Source organism: Somniosus microcephalus, chromosome 19 (genome assembly GCF_052327205.1).
Source record: "Somniosus microcephalus isolate GS21.2 chromosome 19, FLI_Smic_1.0, whole genome shotgun sequence".
Lineage (NCBI taxonomy): Eukaryota > Metazoa > Chordata > Chondrichthyes > Squaliformes > Somniosidae > Somniosus > Somniosus microcephalus.
Window position 1 is genome coordinate 13,999,083 of NC_141005.1, and position 19,229 is coordinate 14,018,311.

At 53.0% G+C, this 19,229-nt stretch overlaps 1 protein-coding gene across 1 annotated transcript in view; it reads left to right on the forward strand.

The window, feature by feature from the left end:
* The window catches only part of LOC147103561 (tricarboxylate transport protein B, mitochondrial-like), a 53,042-nt gene that overhangs the window by 8,838 nt on the left and 24,975 nt on the right, over positions 1–19,229 (forward strand). The window lies entirely within an intron of this gene.

Here is a 19,229-nt window from a genome sequence, read left to right on the forward strand (position 1 = left end):
CTTTTAGGGAAGGAAATCTGCCGTCCTTACCCGGTCTGGCCGATATGTGACTCCAGACCCAAACCAATGTGGTTGACTCTTAATTGCCGCTCTGAAATGGCCCAGCGAGACACTCAGTTGTACAAACTGCTATGACACACCACACGGACTGCAGCGGTTCAAGAAGGCGGCTCACCACCACCTTCTCGAGGGCAATTAGGGATGGGCAATAAATGCTGGCCTTGCCAGCAACGCCCACAGCCTGTGAATAAATAACAAAAAACTGAAGCGGCCAAACTACTAGCGAACAAATTTCTCCTTTTGCTCCTCGTAGACCAGGGTTGAACCAGAGATCTTACTGGCCTGTGTGGCCCAGCCAGTGCCGTGCTAAATGGACCGTCCGCTTGTCCAGATCGCACCGATGGATGGGAGCTAAACGTCTCGATTTTATCCATGACCTCCAAAGATGTTTACGTGCTTTCTATGCGCTTGCCCTCTGGCAACATTAGATGGGTTTTGCCAGCTTCCACCGAGTTAACTGAATGAAGTCACCTGGTGACGGGGTAGCCATGTGGGAAAACTTATATCATCGCTCTCGATCAAGAGAGTGCATCTGGCATTGGGTGAAGGGCGAATAGATTCAGCTGCACAGCCCAGCATGCACTGCAAGAGAGAACTGTTTGTTGGGGGAGGAGGAGCAGAGACACCGTAAACATTTTCCTTCCCCTCCCTTCCCTCTCTTCCCTGTCCTTTCCTCGCCTTCCTTCCTCCTCGTGTTTCCCTCACCCCATTGCCCTCTTGTTCCCCTCCCCCCCCTTTACCCCTCGTGTTCCCCTCCCTCTTCCCCTCGTGTTCACCCTCCCTCTTCCCCTCGTGTTCACCCTCCCTCTTCCCCTCGTGTCGCCCCTCCCTCTTCCCCTCGTGTTCTCCCTCCCTCTTCCCCTCCTGTTCCCCCTCCCTCTTCCCCTCGTGTTCCCCCCCTCTTCCCCTCGTGTTCCCTCTCCCTCCCTCTTCCCCTCGTGCTCCCCCTCCCTCTTCCCCTCGTGTTCCCCCTCCCTCTTCCCCTCGTGTTCCCCCTCTCTTCCCCTCGTGTTCCCCCTCCCTCTTCCCCTCGTGTTCCCCCTCCCTCTTCCCCTCGTGTCCTCCCTCCCTCTTCCCCTCGTGTCCTCCCTCCCTCTTCCCCTCGTGTCCTCCCTCCCCCTTCCCCTCGTGTTCCCCCTCCCCCTTCCCCTCGTGTTCCCCCTCCCTCTTCCCCTCGTGTCCTCCCTCCCTCTTCCCCTCGTGTCCTCCCTCCCCCTTCCCCTCGTGTTCCCCCTCCCTCTTCCCCTCGTGTCCTCCCTCCCTCTTCCCCTCGTGTCCTCCCTCCCTCTTCCCCTCGTGTCCTCCCTCCCTCTTCCCCTCGTGTCCTCCCTCCCTCTTCCCCTCGTGTCCTCCCTCCCTCTTCCCCTCGTGTCCTCCCTCCCTCTTCCCCTCGTGTCCTCCCTCCCTCTTCCCCTCGTGTCCTCCCTCCCTCTTCCCCTCGTGTCCTCCCTCCCTCTTCCCCTCGTGTTCCCCCTCCCTCTTCCCCTCGTGTCCTCCCTCCCTCTTCCCCTCGTGTCCTCCCTCCCTCTTCCCCTCGTGTTCCCCCTCCCCCTTCCCCTCGTGTTCCCCCTCCCTCTTCCCCTCGTGTTCCCCCTCCCTCTTCCCCTCGTGTCCTCCCTCCCTCTTCCCCTCGTGTCCTCCCTCCCTCTTCCCCTCGTGTCCTCCCTCCCCCTTCCCCTCGTGTTCCCCCTCCCCCTTCCCCTCGTGTTCCCCCTCCCTCTTCCCCTCGTGTCCTCCCTCCCTCTTCCCCTCGTGTCCTCCCTCCCCCTTCCCCTCGTGTTCCCCCTCCCTCTTCCCCTCGTGTCCTCCCTCCCTCTTCCCCTCGTGTCCTCCCTCCCTCTTCCCCTCGTGTCCTCCCTCCCTCTTCCCCTCGTGTCCTCCCTCCCTCTTCCCCTCGTGTCCTCCCTCCCTCTTCCCCTCGTGTCCTCCCTCCCTCTTCCCCTCGTGTCCTCCCTCCCTCTTCCCCTCGTGTCCTCCCTCCCTCTTCCCCTCGTGTCCTCCCTCCCTCTTCCCCTCGTGTCCTCCCTCCCTCTTCCCCTCGTGTTCCCCCTCCCTCTTCCCCTCGTGTCCTCCCTCCCTCTTCCCCTCGTGTCCTCCCTCCCTCTTCCCCTCGTGTTCCCCCTCCCCCTTCCCCTCGTGTTCCCCCTCCCCCTTCCCCTCGTGTTCCCCCTCCCCCTTCCCCTCGTGTTCCCCCTCCCCCTTCCCCTCGTGTTCCCCCTCCCCCTTCCCCTCGTGTCCCCCCTCCCCCTTCCCCTCGTGTCACCCCTCCCCCTTCCCCTCGTGTCCCCCTCCCCTTCCCCTCGTGTTCCCCCTCCCTCTTCCCCTCGTGTCCCCCCTCCCCTTCCCCTCGTGTCCCCCCCCCCTTCCCCTCGTGTTCCCCCTCCCCCTTCCCCTCGTGTTCCCCCTCCCCCTTCCCCTCGTGTTCCCCCTCCCCCTTCCCCTCGTGTTCCCCCTCCCCCTTCCCCTCGTGTTCCCCCTCCCCCTTCCCCTCGTGTTCCTCCTGTTCCCCCTCCCTCTTCCCCTCGTGTTCCCCCTCCCCTTCCCCTCGTGTTCCCCCTCCCCCTTCCCCTCGTGTTCCCCCTCCCCCTTCCCCTCGTGTTCCTCCTGTTCCCCCTCCCTCTTCCCCTCGTGTTCCCCCTCCCTCTTCCCCTCGTGTTCCCCCTCCCTCTTCCCCTCGTGTTCCCCCTCCCCCTTCCCCTCGTGCTCCCCCTCCCTCTTCCCCTCGTGCTCCCCCTCCCTCTTCCCCTCGTGTTCCCCTCCCCCTTCCCCTCGTGTTCCCCCTCCCTCTTCCCCTCGTGTTCCCCCTCCCCCTTCCCCTCGTGTTCCCCCTCCCCCTTCCCCTCGTGTCCCCCCTCCCCTTCCCCTCGTGTTCCCCCTCCCTCTTCCCCTCGTGCTCCCCCTCCCTCTTCCCCTCGTGTCCCCCCTCCCCCTTCCCCTCGTGTTCCCCCCTCCCTCTTCCCCTCGTGTTCCCCCCTCCCTTTTTCCCCTCCCTTCACCTCCCCTTCCAAACCAGTGAAAGATGAATGCGGGCCTGATGTCGGGAAGTTCTTCACACAGAGTGGTCGCCGGGTGGACTGGGCTGTTGGGCCGGGGGTGAAAGGTCTGGAATGATGTGAGAAGCAGTTGGATGCTGTGCGGAGGGGACGGCAGGTTTTCTCTGCATGGATGAGCTAAGATGTGTTGAACGCTGTTGCTTATCCGTATCCATCTTCCGATCTATTGTTATGAAGCTGAAGGGATCACCCGAGGAGGGGAATGAAGAGACAGACGTAACATTTTTAACATGTGAGCTGAAATGGAGACATTAAATGAAGGGCAGCCTGGTGTAGTACGGCCTAAAGCATTGAATGAAGAATAAAGTAACTGCTTTCAACTGTGGCCTTTAGAATTGACGCCAGCCTTTTAGTCGCCACTTCTTTGTCCTCATTTGAGCATCAGTTTTTAAGAGCCAGAGCAGAACCTGGCTGCGAGTGCCTGGTGCCGGGGGCTCGTTGGGGAGTAAAGAGGAGCAGGGTAGAGCTTTCTAACACCAAAGACCCGAGGGCTTGGGCTTTCAATGTACACTGAGCGTTCGTGCTGGCTTCTCTCAACGGGCTCGGCATCACCTTTAAAGAGAGTAAATGACCCATTGATAAGTGGTCGAGATGCTGACTCCCAACTCTCATCTCGTTGGTGGGATCCTTGGATATGGTGAACACATCAGGCGGGTACGAGGCACCTGGCGTCTTCATCAGAGGAACAAAATATTTCTTTGTTTGACAGTTACCGGGTAACTCGCATGTTCCATACTGTGTCTATGCCCAAGGCCGCCCCTGCCTCAGCTCGTCCGCTGCTGAAACCCTCATCCATGCCTTTGTTACCTCTAGACTTGACTATTCCGACGCACTCCTGGCCGGCCTCCCACCTTGCACCCTCCATAAACTTGAGCTCATCCAAACCTCAGCTGCCCCCGTGTCCTAATTCGCACCAAGTCCCGTTCACACATCACCCCTGTGCTCGCTGCCCCGTGTCCTAATTCGCACCAAGTCCCGTTCACACATCACCCCTGTGCTCGCTGCCCCGTGTCCTAACTCGCACCGAGTCCCGTTCACACATCACCCCTGTGCTCGCTGCCCCGTGTCCTAACTCGCACCGAGTCCCGTTCACACATCACCCCTGTGCTCGCTGCCCCGTGTCCTAATTCGCACCAAGTCCCGTTCACACATCGCCCCTGTGCTCGCTGCCCCGTGTCCTAATTCGCACCGAGTCCCGTTCACACATCACCCCTGTGCTCGCTGCCCCGTCTCCTAATTCGCACCAAGTCCCGTTCACACATCACCCCTGTGCTCGCTGACCTACATTGGCTCCCAGTCCGACAACGTCTCAATTAAAAAATTCTCATCCTTGTTTTCAAACCCTTCCATGGTCGCGCCCCCTCCCTATCTCTGTAACCTCCTCCAGCCCTACAATCCCCCGAGATCTCTGCGCTCCTCCAATTCTGGCCTCTTGCTCATCCACGATTTACATCGCTCCACCTTTGGTGGCCGTGCCTTCTGTCGTCTGGGCCCTAAGCTCTGGAACTCCCTGCCTAAACCTCTCCGCCTCGCTACCTCTCTCTCCTCCTTTAAGACGCTCCTTAAAACCTACCTCTTTGACCAAGCTTTTGGTCACCTGTGCTAATATCTCTTTATGTGGCTCGGTGTCAAATTTTGCTTTATATCGCTCTTGTGCGGCGCCTTGGGACGTTTTACTACATTAAAGGCGCTATATAAATACAAGTTGTTGTTGAATTCGTGATCTCTGTTGAATTTCAGTGAGCAAGTGGTTAATCTATATTTTCTTATATCAGCCAGCCTCCCAGTGAATCTGTGCTGCCCGCTCTCTATTGTCTCAACCTCCCTCCTACAGTGTAGAACCATGTCTCAAATTACAGCAACTGTGGTCTTAAGATTTCAGCCATGACTCTTGCCTCCGAGTCAGAAGGTCATGGGTTTAAGCCCAGAGACATGAGCATGAAAGTTAGGCTGACACACCCGGTGCACTGCTGATGGAGTGCAGCACTGTCGGAGGTGCCGTTTTTTGGATGAGACGTTAAACTGAAGCCCTGTTTGCTCTCTCAGGTGGACATAAAAGATCCCACAGCACTATTTCGAAGAAGAGCAGGGGAGTTCTCCCCGGTGTCCTGGAGCCAATATTTATCCCTCAATCAGCATCACTAAAAACAGATTACTTGGTCAATATCACATTGCTGTTTGTGGGAGCTTGCTGTGCCGAATTTGGCTGCCGCGTTTCCTACATTACAACAGTGACTACACTTCAAAAGTACTTCATTGGCTGTGAAGCGCTTTGGGACATCCTGTGGTTGTGAAAGGCGCTATAGAAATGCAAGACCTTACATATAATTTAGCCCGGGGTCACTCTTGCAACCTCATCATTACCTCTCAGCCGATCCTAGGGAGAGGAATGTATTCACTTTAAAGCTGGTTTATCCGGCCTGGATAAATTGGCTCCAAGGACGTGGATAATGAGAGGACTGTTTCGTGATTTAACTAAAGGGCGCCTGGAGCCTGCAATGGAATGCACATCAGTGGGTTTGTACATTGCTTCCAAAGAATTCCTGAATGAAAGAGGAATGAAAGACTATTCAGTAGCTGCTTTTATACTGGCCTGTTACATAGGGCTGTAGGAATTGCTGGCCGAAAAATACCACGGCCCATCTAGTTCGCCCTCTACCATCCTGGTAGGCGCAGGATACAACAATATTGGAATAAAAACAGAAAATGCTGGAAATACTCAGAAGGTCAGGCAGCATCTGTGAAGAGAGAGAAACAGAGTTAACGTTTCAGGTCAATGATATATTAATGATCTAGACGAGGGAACTAGATGTAATATCTCCAAGTTTGCAGATGACACAAAGCTGGGTGGGCATGTGTGCTGTGAGGAGAATGCTGTTCATAGACTACAGCTCAGCATTCAACACTCGTCCCCAACAAGCTGGCCACCAAACTCCAAACTCTTGGCCTGAACACTTCCCTCTGCAACTGAACCCTGGACTTCCTAACAAACAGACCCCAGTCTGTCAAATTAGGTAACCACACCTCCCCCCCACCCCCCCCCGACCCTGAACACGGGGGCCCCACAAGGATGTGTGCTGAGCCCCCTCCTCTACTCTCTCTTCATCCACGACTGTGTGGCTGTTCATGGTTCCAACACCATCATCAAGTTTGCGGATGACACCACGGTGGTAGGCCAGATCACCAACAACGATGAGTCAGCCTACAGGGAGGAGGTCCAGCATCTCGTGAAGTGGTGCGCCGATAACAACCTGGCCCTTAACATCAAGAAAACCAAAGAAATCATTGTGGACTTCAGGAAGTTTAAAGGCGGAAGTCACACCCCCATCCACATCAATGGGGCTGTGGTGGAAAGGGTGGACAGCTTTAAGTTCCTCAGAGTCCACATCATGGAAGACCTCTCCTGGTCCCTCAATACCTCCTCTCTGGTGAAGAAGGCCCAGCAGCGCCTATATTTCCTAAGGAGGCTGAAGGGATGTAACCTGTCACCCCTGATCCTCTCTAACTTTTACCGCTGCACAATAGAGAGCATCCTGACAAACTGTATCACAGTGTGGTATGGCAGCTGTAGCTACTATGACCGGAAAGCCCTGCAGCGGGTAGTCAAAACTGCCCAACGCATTATCGGCACCCGGCTACCGACCATAGAGCACATATACCAGAAACGCTGTTTACGGAGGTCACGGTCCATCATCAAAGACCCTACCCACCCCAGCCACAGTCTGTTCGCCCTCCTGCCATCTGGGAGACGCTACAGATGCATTTGCACCCGTACGACCAGATTTAGGAACAGCTTCTTTCCCAGGGCTGTCATCCTACTGAACTCCACAAATAAACTCTAAAGCCTGCACATCTGCCAATGCACTTTATTATGGTTATGTTTATGTTAATGTATTACAAGCCAAATGTATGTTGAATGTTTAAATGTCTTAATTTAAATGTACACTCTCGGGAGCCGCAAGCCTACATTTCGTTGTACTGCACTTGTACACTAACAATGACAATAAAGTTGATTTGATTTGATTTGATTTGAGAAACTCCAGTATGATTTGGACAGGTTGAGTGATTGGGCAAATGCAGTATAATGTGGATAAATGCGAGGTTATCCACTTTGGTGGCAAAAACAGGAAGGCAGATTATTATCTGAACGGCAATAGATTGGGAAAAGGGGAAGTGCAACGAGACCTGGGTGTCCTTGTGCACCAGTCGCTGAAGGTAAGCATGCAGGTGCAGCAGGCGGTTAAGAAGGCAAATGGTATGTTGGCCTTCATAGCGAGAGGATTCAAGTACAGGAGCAAGGATGTCTTGCTGCAGTTGTACAGGGCCTTGGTGAGACCACACCTTGAGTTCGGTGTGCAGTTTTGGTCGCCTTATCGGAGGAAGGATGTTCTTGCCATGGAGGGAGTGCAACGAAGATTCACCAGACTGATACCTGGGATGGCAGGAATGACGTATGAAGAGAGATTGGGTCGATTGGGCTTGTATTCGCTAGAGTTTAGAAGAATGAGAGGGGATCGCATTGAAACTTATAAAATTCTAACAGGACTGGACAGACTAGATGCAGAAAGGATGTTCCCGATGGCCGGGGAGTCCAGAACCAGGGGTCACAGTCTAAGGATAAGGGGTAGGCCATTTAGGACAGAGATGAGGAGGAATTTCTTCACCCAGAGAGTGGTGAACCTGTGGAATTCTCTACCACAGAAGGCAGTTGAGGCCAATTCATTAAATATATTCAAGAAGGAGTTAGATATATTTCTTAAGGCTAAAGGGATCAAGGGATATGGGGAGAAAGCAGGGACAGGGTACTGAACTTGGATGATCAGCCATGATCTCATTAAATGGCGGAGCAGGCTCGAGGGGCCGAATGGCCTACTCCTGCTCCTATCTTCTATGTTGCTATGTTTCATTGCTGTGTCATCGTACTATTACTATGATCAGTGACCTCAGTTCAAACCCAGCACTGTGCTCGGAGGAGGAGACTATAATTGGCTTCAGCACCTTGAGCTCGACAGAGGAAATGTGCCCGGAGTTAATCATTGACCGGTGACCCCTCTTGCTCTCAGTGTGTGCGAGTTGGGTGAGCACAGGATGGAGCCTGTCTGTGCTGCCTTCCAGTAACCTGTCCACAAGCCCTTTGTCCCTGTGCCAGTACAGAAAAGGCTTGCATTTTATCTGTTGCCTTAGTCATGTCTCTCGGGGAAACGTCTTAAAGCATTTCAGACAAACAGCAGCCGATTTGCACCCGGCAGGGACCCAGAAACAGCGCTGAGCTGAATGACGACCAGTTCTATTTTTAGTGGTGTTGGTATTGACACACTGCGCTCTCTCATTACTTCACTGAGGCGCCAGCCTGCATTAGACACCTGGAGTGGGGCTCGGCCTCACAGCTTTCTGACACAAATCTGTGAGCGTGCGAAGGTTGTGGGTTCAAGTCCCACTCCAGGAGACTTGAGCACAGAAATCTAGGCTGACACCCCAGGGCCGTGCTGAGGAAGCGCTGCAATGTCGGAGGTGCCGTCTTTCGGGTGAGACGTTAAACCGAGGCCCCGTTTTATATGGATGTAAGAGATCCCACGGCCACTATTTCGAAGAGGAGCAGGGGATTTATCCCCGGTGTCCTGGCAAATATTTATCCCTCAATCAACATCACTAAAACAGATTATCTGGTCATTATCACATTGCTGTTTGTGGGAGCTTGCTGTGCACAAATTGGCTGCCGCATTTCCCACATTACAACAGTGATTACACTTCAAAAGTACTTCATTGGCTGTAAAGCGCTTTGGGACATCCTGAGGTTGTGAAAAGCGCTACAGAAATGCAAGTCGTTCTTTCTTTCTTTCTTTCTACTAACTGGGTCAGATTGACAGTGTGGTGTGAATTTTTGGCAGTTTTCGGACCGTGGGGGAGGGGAGGGAGTTGATATCAGAGCCAAGTCCGATCCCAATGCACGAGCAGCAGGGGCCCCTCGAGAAGGTGGTGGTGAGCCTCCTTCTTGAACCGCTGCAGTCCGTGTGGAGGGAGTGCCAGGACTTTGATCCATCGACGATGAAGGAACGTTGATATATTTCCAAGTCGGGATGGTGTGTGACTTGGAGGAATTGTCCAGTTTACTGAATGTTACAAAACACCCTCTGTTTCTACTTGTGAGGGAGACCAAAACTAGGGGCCATGAATATAAGACAGTCACTAATTAATCCAATCAGGAATTCAGGAGAAACATCTTTACCCAGAGAGTGGTGAGAATGTGGAACTCGCTACCACAGGGAGTGGTTGAGGCGAATAGTATAGATACATTTAAGGGGAAGCTGGATAAACACATGAGGGAGAAAGGAATAGAAGGTTATGCTAATAGGGTGAGATGAAGAGGGGTGGGAGGAGGCTCGTGTGGAGCATAAACACCGGCACGGACTGGATGGGTCGAATGGCCTATTTCCGTGCTGTAAATCCCTATGTATAAAGCACAGGCAGACAGTTCCGCTTGACAAGCTGAGGCAGAGGGTTTGAGACGTGGCTTGAGGTGAAGCTGTGAACCGTGGGCACTGCGGGTGGCCAGCGCCCGGTGTGTGTGCTTGCTTGCTCTGGCTTCCCTTCCGCTGCTTGCTGTTGACAACTGTGACCCCAGCGGTCTGCTGGAGACTGACAGAACGTGCTGAGCCTCGGCGAACACCTCGTGTACAAATCTGCATTCAGACCCCCCCCCCCCCCCCCCCCCACCGGCCGTGAGTCAAGACGCTGTGAAGTCAGCGAGACGGTTCTTGGCAGAAGCCAGAGCGATTTGTTATTTCTATCGCACCTTATCACAGTGTTGGAAATCTCAGCACTGTTTCACACACAGTGAGTGTGGAGTGACGATTAGCAATAGGAACTGGGACTGCGTGCAGCCTGTTTAGTCTGCTTAACTGTCTCCTAATTACGCATTAAACCTTGAACACACAGTAGCGCTTTTCCAAAAAAAAATGCTAAATGTCTTTTTTTTTTCCATTTGTTTCAAATCCAAATTTTTGAAGTCAGCTGCCTGTTTGACACAAAGGATCAACAACTTGCATTTATATAGCGCCTTTAACATAGTAAAACATCCCAAGGTGCTTCACAGGAGTGTTATCAAACAAAGTTTGACACCGAGCCACATAAGGAGATATTAGGGATGGTGACCAAAAGCTTGGTCAAAGAGGTCGGTTTTAAGGAGCATCTTAAAGGAGGGGGGAGAGAGGTAGTGAGGCGGAGAGGTTCAGGGAGGGAACTCCAGAGCTTAGGGCCCAGGCAACAGAAGGCACGGCTGCCAATGGTGGAGCGATTATAATCAGGGATGCACAAGAGGGCAGAATTAGAGGAGCGCTGATATCTTGGGGGATTGTGGAGCTGAAGGAGATTACAGAGATAGGGAGGGGGGCGAGGCCCTGGAGGGAATTTGAAAACAAGGATGAGAATTTTGAAATCGAGGCGTTGCTTAACCGGGAGCCAATGTAGGTCAGCGAGCACAGGGGTGATGGGCGAATGGGACTTGGTGCGAGTTAAAGGAGGAGAGCGAGGTAGAGAGGTAGGGGAGGGGATTCCAGAGCTTAGGGCCTCGGCACGGGGATTGCGATTTTTCGCAGGAACTGTGAGGGAGCGGAGCCAAGCGCACAAAGAAAGTGAAAAGTTACTTTCATATCGGTGCCACTTCGATCCGGATTCTGGCAGACTCCCCTGCAGTACCTCCTCGGTGTTTACACCGTGAAATCCACCTCCCTTCCTTATCCCAGCTGTAATCTCCCAGTCCCACAAACAACCGGGTCTGTCAGTCTGCTGCAGAGGCGGGTGGGCGGAGGGGAGAGGTCGCAAGAAAGTTTACCAGAATAACGACTGAACCAAGTTTTCTTTTTATTCATTCTCGGGCTGTGGGCGTCGCTGGCAAAGCTCAGCATTTATTGTCCATCCCCAGCTGCCCTGAGAAGGTGGTGGTGAGCCAGAGAGAGAGAGAGAGAGAGACAGACGGGGACACAGGGAGACAGGTACAGAGAGAGCAACTGATGGGGACAGAGAGAGAGAGAGAGACGGGGACAGAGAGACGGGGGAGAGAGAGAGAGAGAGAAAGACAGACGGGGACACGGAGACAGGTACAGAGAGAGCAACTGATGGGGACAGAGAGAGAGAGACGGGGACAGAGAGAGAGAGAGAGAGAGAGAGAGAGAGAGAGACAGGTACAGGGAGAGAGTGTGAAGGCCAGACAGGGACAGAGGCTGCTGGTAGCAGTGTAATATGACTGAGTGACAACAGAAAATGCTGGAAATACTCAGCAGGCCAGGCAGCATCCGTGGAGAGAGAAACAGAGTTAATGTTTCAGGTCTGGGACCCTTCATCAGAACTGGAAAAAGCTGGAGATGTAACAGATATTAAGCAGGTGCAGAGACGGGGGGGGGTGGGGGGGCAGGGGGAGGAGGGGAGGAAGAAATAGAAAGAACACCCTGTACTTTTGTAAGAGGCAGGAAAGATAAAATGTTGCAAATGGGAATGGCAAAAATCATACAGCATGAAAAATGGGGGCAGGGATAATTATCTGAAATTGTTGAACTCAATGTTGAGTCCGGCAGGCTGCAAAGTGCCCAATCGAAAGATGAGGTGCTGTTCCTCGAGCTTACGTTGAGCTTCATTGGAACAATGCAATAGGCCGAGGACAGAGAGATCAGAGTGGGAGTGAAGCGGTGAATTAAAGTGACAGGCGACCGGAAGCTCAGGGTCACCCGTACGGACTGAACGGAGGTGTTCCGCAAAACGGTCGCCCAATCTGCGTTTGGTCTCCCCAATGTAGAGGAGACCGCATCGTGAGCAGCGAATACAGTATACTAGATTGCAAGAAGTACAAGTAAATCGCTGTTTCACCTGGAAGGGGTGTTTGGGGCCCTGGACAGTGGGAAGGGAGGAGGTAAAAGGGCATGTGTTGCATCTCCTACGCTTGCACGGGAAGGTGCCAGGTGAAGGAGCAGGGCTGTTGGGGGTGATTGAGGAGTGGACCAGGGTGTCGCGGAGGGAGCGGTCCCTTCGGAATGCTGAAAGGGGAGGTGAGGGGAAGATGTGTTTGGTGGTGGGATCACACTAGAGGTGGCGGAAATGGCGGAGGATGATCCGTTGAATGTGGAGGCTGGTGGGGTGAAAGGTGAGGACAAGGGGAACCCTATCGTGGTTCTGGGAGGGAGGGGCAGGGGTGAGGGCAGAAGTGCGGGAAATAGAACGGACACGGTCAAGGGCCGTGTCAACCACGGTAGAGGGGAATCCTCGGTTGAGGAAAAAGGAAGACATGTCAGAAGCACTAGTATGGAAGGTGGCATCGTCAGAACAGACGCGGCGGAGACGGAGAAACTGGGAGAATGGAATAGAGTCCTTACAGGAAGCGGGGTGGGAGGAAGTGTAGTCCAGGTAGCTGTGGGAGTCGGTGGGCTTGTAGTGGATGTTTGTTGAAAGCCGATCGCCAGAAATGGAGACGGAGAAGTCAAGGAAGGGAAGGGAAGAGTCGGAGATGGACTATGTGAAGGTGAGGGAAGGGTGGAAATTGGAAGTAAAGTGAATGAACTTAATTCAGGGCGAGAGCAGGAAACGGCACCAATACAGTCATCGATGTACCGGAAAAAGAGGTGAGGGAGGGGACCTGAGTGGGACTGGAACAAAGAATGTTCCACATATCCCATGAACAGGCAGGCATAGCTAGGGCCCATGCGGGTTCCCATAGCAACACCTTTAATTTGGAGGAAGTGAGTGGAGTCAAAGGAGAAGTTGTTGAATGTGAGAACAAGTTCAGCCAGGAGGAGGAGGGTGGTGGTGGATGGGGATTGGTTGGGCCTCTGTTCAAGGAAGAAACGGAGCGCCCGAAGGCCGTCCTGGTGGGGGATGGAGGTGTAGAGGGATTGGACGTCCATGGTGAAAAGGAGACGGTTGGGGCCAGGAAACTGGAAACTGTTAGTGATGGAGAGCGTCGGAAGAGTTGCAAATGTAGGTGGGAAGAGACTGGACAAGGGGAGAAAAAATAGAGTCGAGATAGGAAGAGATAAGTTCCGTGGGGCAAGAACAGGCTGAAACGATGGGTCTACCAGGGCAGTCCTGTTTGTGGATCTTGGGAAGGAGGTAGAAGCGGGCTGTGCGGGGTTGAGGGCCTATGAGGTTGGCGGCCATGGAGGGAAGATCTCCAGAGGAGATGAGGTCAGTGACACACTTGGAAACAATGGCTTGATGTTTGCTAGTGGGGTCATGGTCCAGGCGGAGGTAGGAGGAGGTGTTGGAGAGTTGGCGTTCAACTTCCACACGGTAGAGGTCGGTTCGCCAAACAACAACGGCACCACCCTTATCAGCAGGTTTAATGATAATGTTAGGGTTGGATCGGAGAGAACGGAGTGCTGCAAGTTCAGAGGGAGTTAGTTTGGAGTGAGTGAGGGGAGCAGAGAAATGGAGACGGCCGATGTCACGCCGGCAGTTGGCAATGAAAAGATCTAGAGAGGGTAAGAGGCCAGGGGGAGGGGTCCAAGTAGAACGAGAATTTAGAAAGCGGGAGAAAGGATCAGCAGTGCGGGGGGAAGACTCCTGGCCAGAGAAGTGGGCACGGAGACGAAGGCGACGGAAGAAGAGTTCAGCATCGTGCCGAGCTCAAAATTCATTAAGATGGGGGCGTAAGGGGATGAAGCTCAGGCCTTTGCTGAGGACTGATCGTTCGGGGTCAGAGAGGGGAAGGTCAGAGGGGATAGTGAAAACACGGCAGGGGGTGAGATTGGAAGAAGGGATGGGATCAGAAAAATGTAACAGGGAAGAAGGTTCTGGGAGGGGGCGTTGGTGTCCACGAGTTGATGAAGCTTGCGATCCTTGACATCAGAAAGGAAGAAAAAAAGTTTTTTGTTGAAGCGTCGGATGAGTCGAAGGACGAAATCTCCGTCTCCATTTCTGGCGATCGGCTTTCAACAATCATCCACTACAAGCCCACCGACTCCCACAGCTACCTGGACTACACTTCCTCCCACCCCGCTTCCTGTAAGGACTCTATTCCAGTCTCCCAGTTTCTCCGTCTCCGCCGCGTCTGTTCTGACGATGCCACCTTCCATACCAGTGCTTCCGACATGTCTTCCTTTTTTCTCAACCGAGGATTCCCCTCTACCGTGGTTGACATCTCCCTTGACCGTGTCCGTTCTATTTCCCGCACTTCTGCCCTCACCCCTGCCCCTCCCTCCCAGAACCACGATAGGGTTCCCCTTGTCCTCAACTTTCATCCCACCAGCCTCCACATTCAACGGATCATCCTCCGCCATCTCCAACGTGATCCCACCACCAAACACATCTTCCCCTCACCTCCCCTTTCAGCATTCCGAAGGGACCGCTCCCTCCGCGACACCCTGGTCCACTCCTCAATCACCCCCAACAGCCCTGCTCCTTCACCTGGCACCTTCCCGTGCAAGCGCAGGAGATGCAACACATGCCCTTTCACCTCCTCCCTTCCCACTGTCCAGGGCCCCGATCACTCCTTCCAGGTGAAACAGCGATTTACTTGTACTTCTTGCAATTTAATATACTGTATTCGCTGCTCACGATGCGGTCTCCTCTACATTGGGGAGACCAAACGCAGATTGGGCGACCGCTTTGCGGAACTCCTCCGTTCAGTCCGTACGGGTGACCCTGAGCTTCCGGTCGCCTGTCACTTTAATTCACCGCTTCACTCCCACTCTGATCTCTCTGTCCTCGGCCTATTACATTGTTCCAATGAAGCTCAACGTAAGCTCGAGGAACAGCACCTCATCTTTCGATTGGGCACTTTGCAGCCTGCCGGACTCAACATAGAGTTCAACAATTTCAGATAATTATCCCTGCCCCCATTTTTCATGCAGTATGATTTTTGCCATTCCCATTTGCAACATTTTATCTTTCCTGCCTCTTACACAAGTACAGGATGTTCTTTCTATTTCTTCCTCCCCTCCTAAACCCCCCCTCCCTGTCTCTGCACCTGCTTAATATCTGTTACATCTCCAGCTTTTTCCAGTTCTGATGAAGGGTCCCAGACCTGAAACGTTAACTCTGTTTCTCTCTCCACGGATGCTGCCTGGCCTGCTGAGTATTTCCAGCATTTTCTGTTATTTCAGATTTCCAGCATCCGCAGTATTTTGCTATTACAATATGACTGAGTGGTTTGCTGGGTCACTTCAGAAGGCAGTTAACGAGTCACCTCAAATAACAACAGAAAATGCTGGAAATACTCAGCAGGCCAGGCAGCATCCGTGGAGAGAGAAACAGAGTTAACGTTTCAGGTCTGGGACCCTTCATCAGAACTGGAAAAAGCTGGAGATGTAACAGATATTAAGCAGGTGCAGAGACAGGGGGGGGGGGGGGGTTTAGGAGGGGAGGAAGGAATTGAAAGAACATCCTGTACTTTTGAAAGAGGCAGGAAAGATAAAATGTTGCAAATGGGAATGGCAAAAATCATACTGCATGAAAAATGGGGGCAGGGATAATTATCTGAAATTGTTGAACTCTATGTTGAGTCCGGCAGGCTGCAAAGTGCCCAATCGAAAGATGAGGTGCTGTTCCTCGAGCTTACGTTGAGCTTCATTGGAACAATGTAATAGGCCGAGGACAGAGAGATCAGAGTGGGAGTGAAGCGGTGAATTAAAGTGACAGGCGACCGGAAGCTCAGGGTCACCCGTACGGACTGAACGGAGGTGTTCCGCAAAGCGGTCGCCCAATCTGCGTTTGGTCTCCCCAATGTAGAGGAGACCGCATCGTGAGCAGCGAATACAGTACATTAAATTGCAAGAAGTACAAGTAAATCGCTGTTTCTCCTGGAAGGGGTGTTTGGGGCCCTGGACAGTGGGAAGGGAGGAGGTGAAAGGGCAGGTGTTGCATCTCCTGCGCTTGCACAGGAAGGTGCCGGGCGAAGAGGAAGGGGTGTTGGGGTGATAGAGGAGTGAACCAGGGTGTCGCGGAGGGAGCGGTCCCTACGGAATGCTGAAAGGAGGAAGGAGGGGAAGATGCGTTTGGTGGTGGGATCACGTTGGAGGTGGCGGAAATGGCGGAGGATGATCCGTTGAATGTGGAGGCTGGTGGGGTGAAAGGTGAGGCCAAGGGGAACCCTATCGTGGTTCTGGGAGGGAGGGAAATGGTGAGGGCAGAAGTGCAGGAAATAGAATGGACACGGTCAAGGGCCGTGTCAACCACAGTAGAGGGGAATCCTCGATTCAGGAAAAAGGAAGACATGTCGGAAGCACTGGTGTGGAAGGTGGCATCGTCAGAGCAGATGTGGCGGAGACGGAGAAACTGGGAGAATGGAATAGAGTCCTTACAGGAAGCGGGGTGGGAGGAAGTGTAGTCCAGGTAGCTGTGGGAGTCAGTGGGCTTGTCGTGAATGTTTGTCAATAGCCTATTTCCAGAGATGGAGACGGAGAAGTCAAGGAAGGGAAGGGAAGAGTCGGAGATGGACCATGTGAAGGTGAGGGAAGGGTGGAAATTGGAAGTAAAGTGAATGAACTTATCTAGTTGAGGGCGAGAGCAGGAAACGGCACCGATACAGTCATCGATGTACCGGAAAAAGAGGTGAGGGAGGGGACCCGAGTAGGACTGGAACAAAGAATGTTCCACATATCCCACGAGAAGGCAGGCATAGCTAGGACCCATGCGGGTTCCCATAGCAACAATGAGTCACCTCGCTGGGGCGGGACTGGATACCATCGATGACATCATCATATTGTCAAATCTGCCACAAAATTCTCGGCATGTTTTAATTGGTCGGGTGAGCGTTTGGCACAGAAGCTACAGTCTCATCAGCTCTGGCTGCCGCACGTGACTGGTGATTGGCTGGCACCCTGCTTGTCTCTACCAATCGGTGCTCTTCTATCCGGCGCCCCCTGCTGCCATTGACGGGGATTTACACACACACAGACTGTAACAACAGAAAATGCTGGAAAAACTCGGCAGGCCAGGCAACATCCGTGGAGAGAAATTAGAGTCGACGTTTCGGGTCGAAACCCTTTTGTCAAGACTGGAAAAGCACAGGAAATGAAATAGATTAAAAGGCCAGGCTGGGAGAGAACAAAAGAGAAGTGAAGGGACATTAAGAGGTATTCAAAACGAGACGAGATGGTGATAGGACTAGTGAAGAGACAAAAGACGGCTTTAGATTAGGTGTGAAATGTTCTGGCAGAATGGGAGACAGCTGCCATGTGGGAGAGAAAAAAAGGGGGGGGGAAAGGGCCAAAACAAAGGTGTGGATAAAAAATATAAGTAAAAATGTAATGGGGGCCGAGGTTATGATCTGAAATTGTTGAACTCGATATTGAGTCCGGAAAGCAGCAAAGTGCCTAATCGGAAGATGAGGTGCTGTTCCTCGAGTTTACGCTGAGCTTCTGTGGAACAGACTGTAACTCTTGGCTGACCCCTGGTGGCGGATCAGAAATTGTACAGCCAGGAGGAGAAAGCTGTTCCCAGGGGCTGCCTCTCTATTCGAAGAGGATGCATAATTGTGGGCAGCTTGCGCCCAATTTGGCAATAATGCTTTCTGCTCATAATGTCACCTGATTACACCTTTTATTGGTTGTGAAGGGCCTTGGGACGTTTATCAATGTTAAAGCAGCCACATAAATGCCAGTTGTGGTCAGTTTGCTGTCTATTGATCTATTTCAGATATTATTGTCTATTTTAAAAAGACATGGAAGAAAAGCTGCATTTACAAAGCACCTTTCACAACCTCAGGGCGTCCCCAAGCACTTTACAGCCAATGAAGTACTTTTGAAGTGTAGTCACTGTTGTAATGTGGGAAACGCGGCAGCCAATTAGCGCACAGCAAGCTCCCACAAACAGCAATGTGATAATGACCAGATCATCTGTTTTTAGTGATGTTGATTGAGGGATAAATATTGGCCCAGGACACCAGGGAGAACTCCCCCCTGCTCTTCTTCGAAATAGTGGCCGTGGGATCTTTTACGTCCACCTGAGAGAGCAGACGGGGCCTCGGTTTAATGTCTCATCCGAAAGACGGCACTGTAGTGTATGTGCTTTAAGTCAGAACTACTTTTTACAGCTCCTGTATACTGTAGTACCGGCAGTAACCACACCGGTATATAAGCTGTGCGCATGCCTCTGTACCCCAGTCTAGAAATTACCCTCCTCCAGTAAAGACCTGTTATTTGTTTATGCACAACATCCGTGTAATTATTTATCCACTGAACCACGGATCTAACAGTGGCGACGAGTGTTGATGCGAATCTACCTGCAACATAAAAAAAAAAAATAGTCGAGGCCAGGAACACGGGCGTCGACCGCGAGCAACCGCCCAGCAGTCAGGCAGAGATCCAACTTCGCTGGGGAGGCTGTGGAGAGCCGGGCTTGGTTCCCCAGCCACAACGAACAGTAAGAGATCGACGACCGGTCCAAAGCAGACCCTTCCCAAGCAGCGGCGGCTGGAGCCGACCGACGGCAGAGAGAGAGAGCCGGGCAGCGTCGACGGGGTAAGAAAGAGGGTGAAGAGAGCAGGGCGCAGCCGGGGGTTGATCACCGAGCGGCGTCGAGGAAAAATACTGCAAACCGGAGAGAGAGAGGGTAAGAAACAGCCGGGTTCTAGACTGAGCGGCGTCGACAAATATCAAGAGAAGAACACGCAGAGCACAGCCAGGGATCACGGGCTGATCAGGGTCCGCGGGGCGAAGCAAGGGGAGATGCCATTGAGCCGCGGAGAAGCAGGGAGAGCGCGGGAGGCGCCATTGAGCCGCGGAGAAGCAGGGAGAGCGCGGGAGGCGCCATTGAGCCGCGGAGAAGAAGGAAGAGCGCGGGAGATGCCATTTTGCGAAGCCGCAGCGGAGAAGACCGGCGAGCGCGGGAAGGAAGGAAAGCGCGGGAGACGCCATTTTGTGCCAGCGGAGAAGAAGGGGAAGCGCGGGAGGCGCCATTGGGGATAGTTAACGCACAACCAAGGATGCCGAAGAGTGGCAGTATCTCTACGTTCGACAATGAAGTCGAAGATTGGGCGACATATGTGGAACGCATTGAGGTGTACTGCAGGGCGAATGAAGTGCCAGATGCTAATAAAGCACTGGTTCTGTTAAATTCCATGGGTGCAAAAACTTATGGGTTACTGCGAAATCTAATAACCCCAGAGAAGCCGGTAAAGAAGAATTTTGA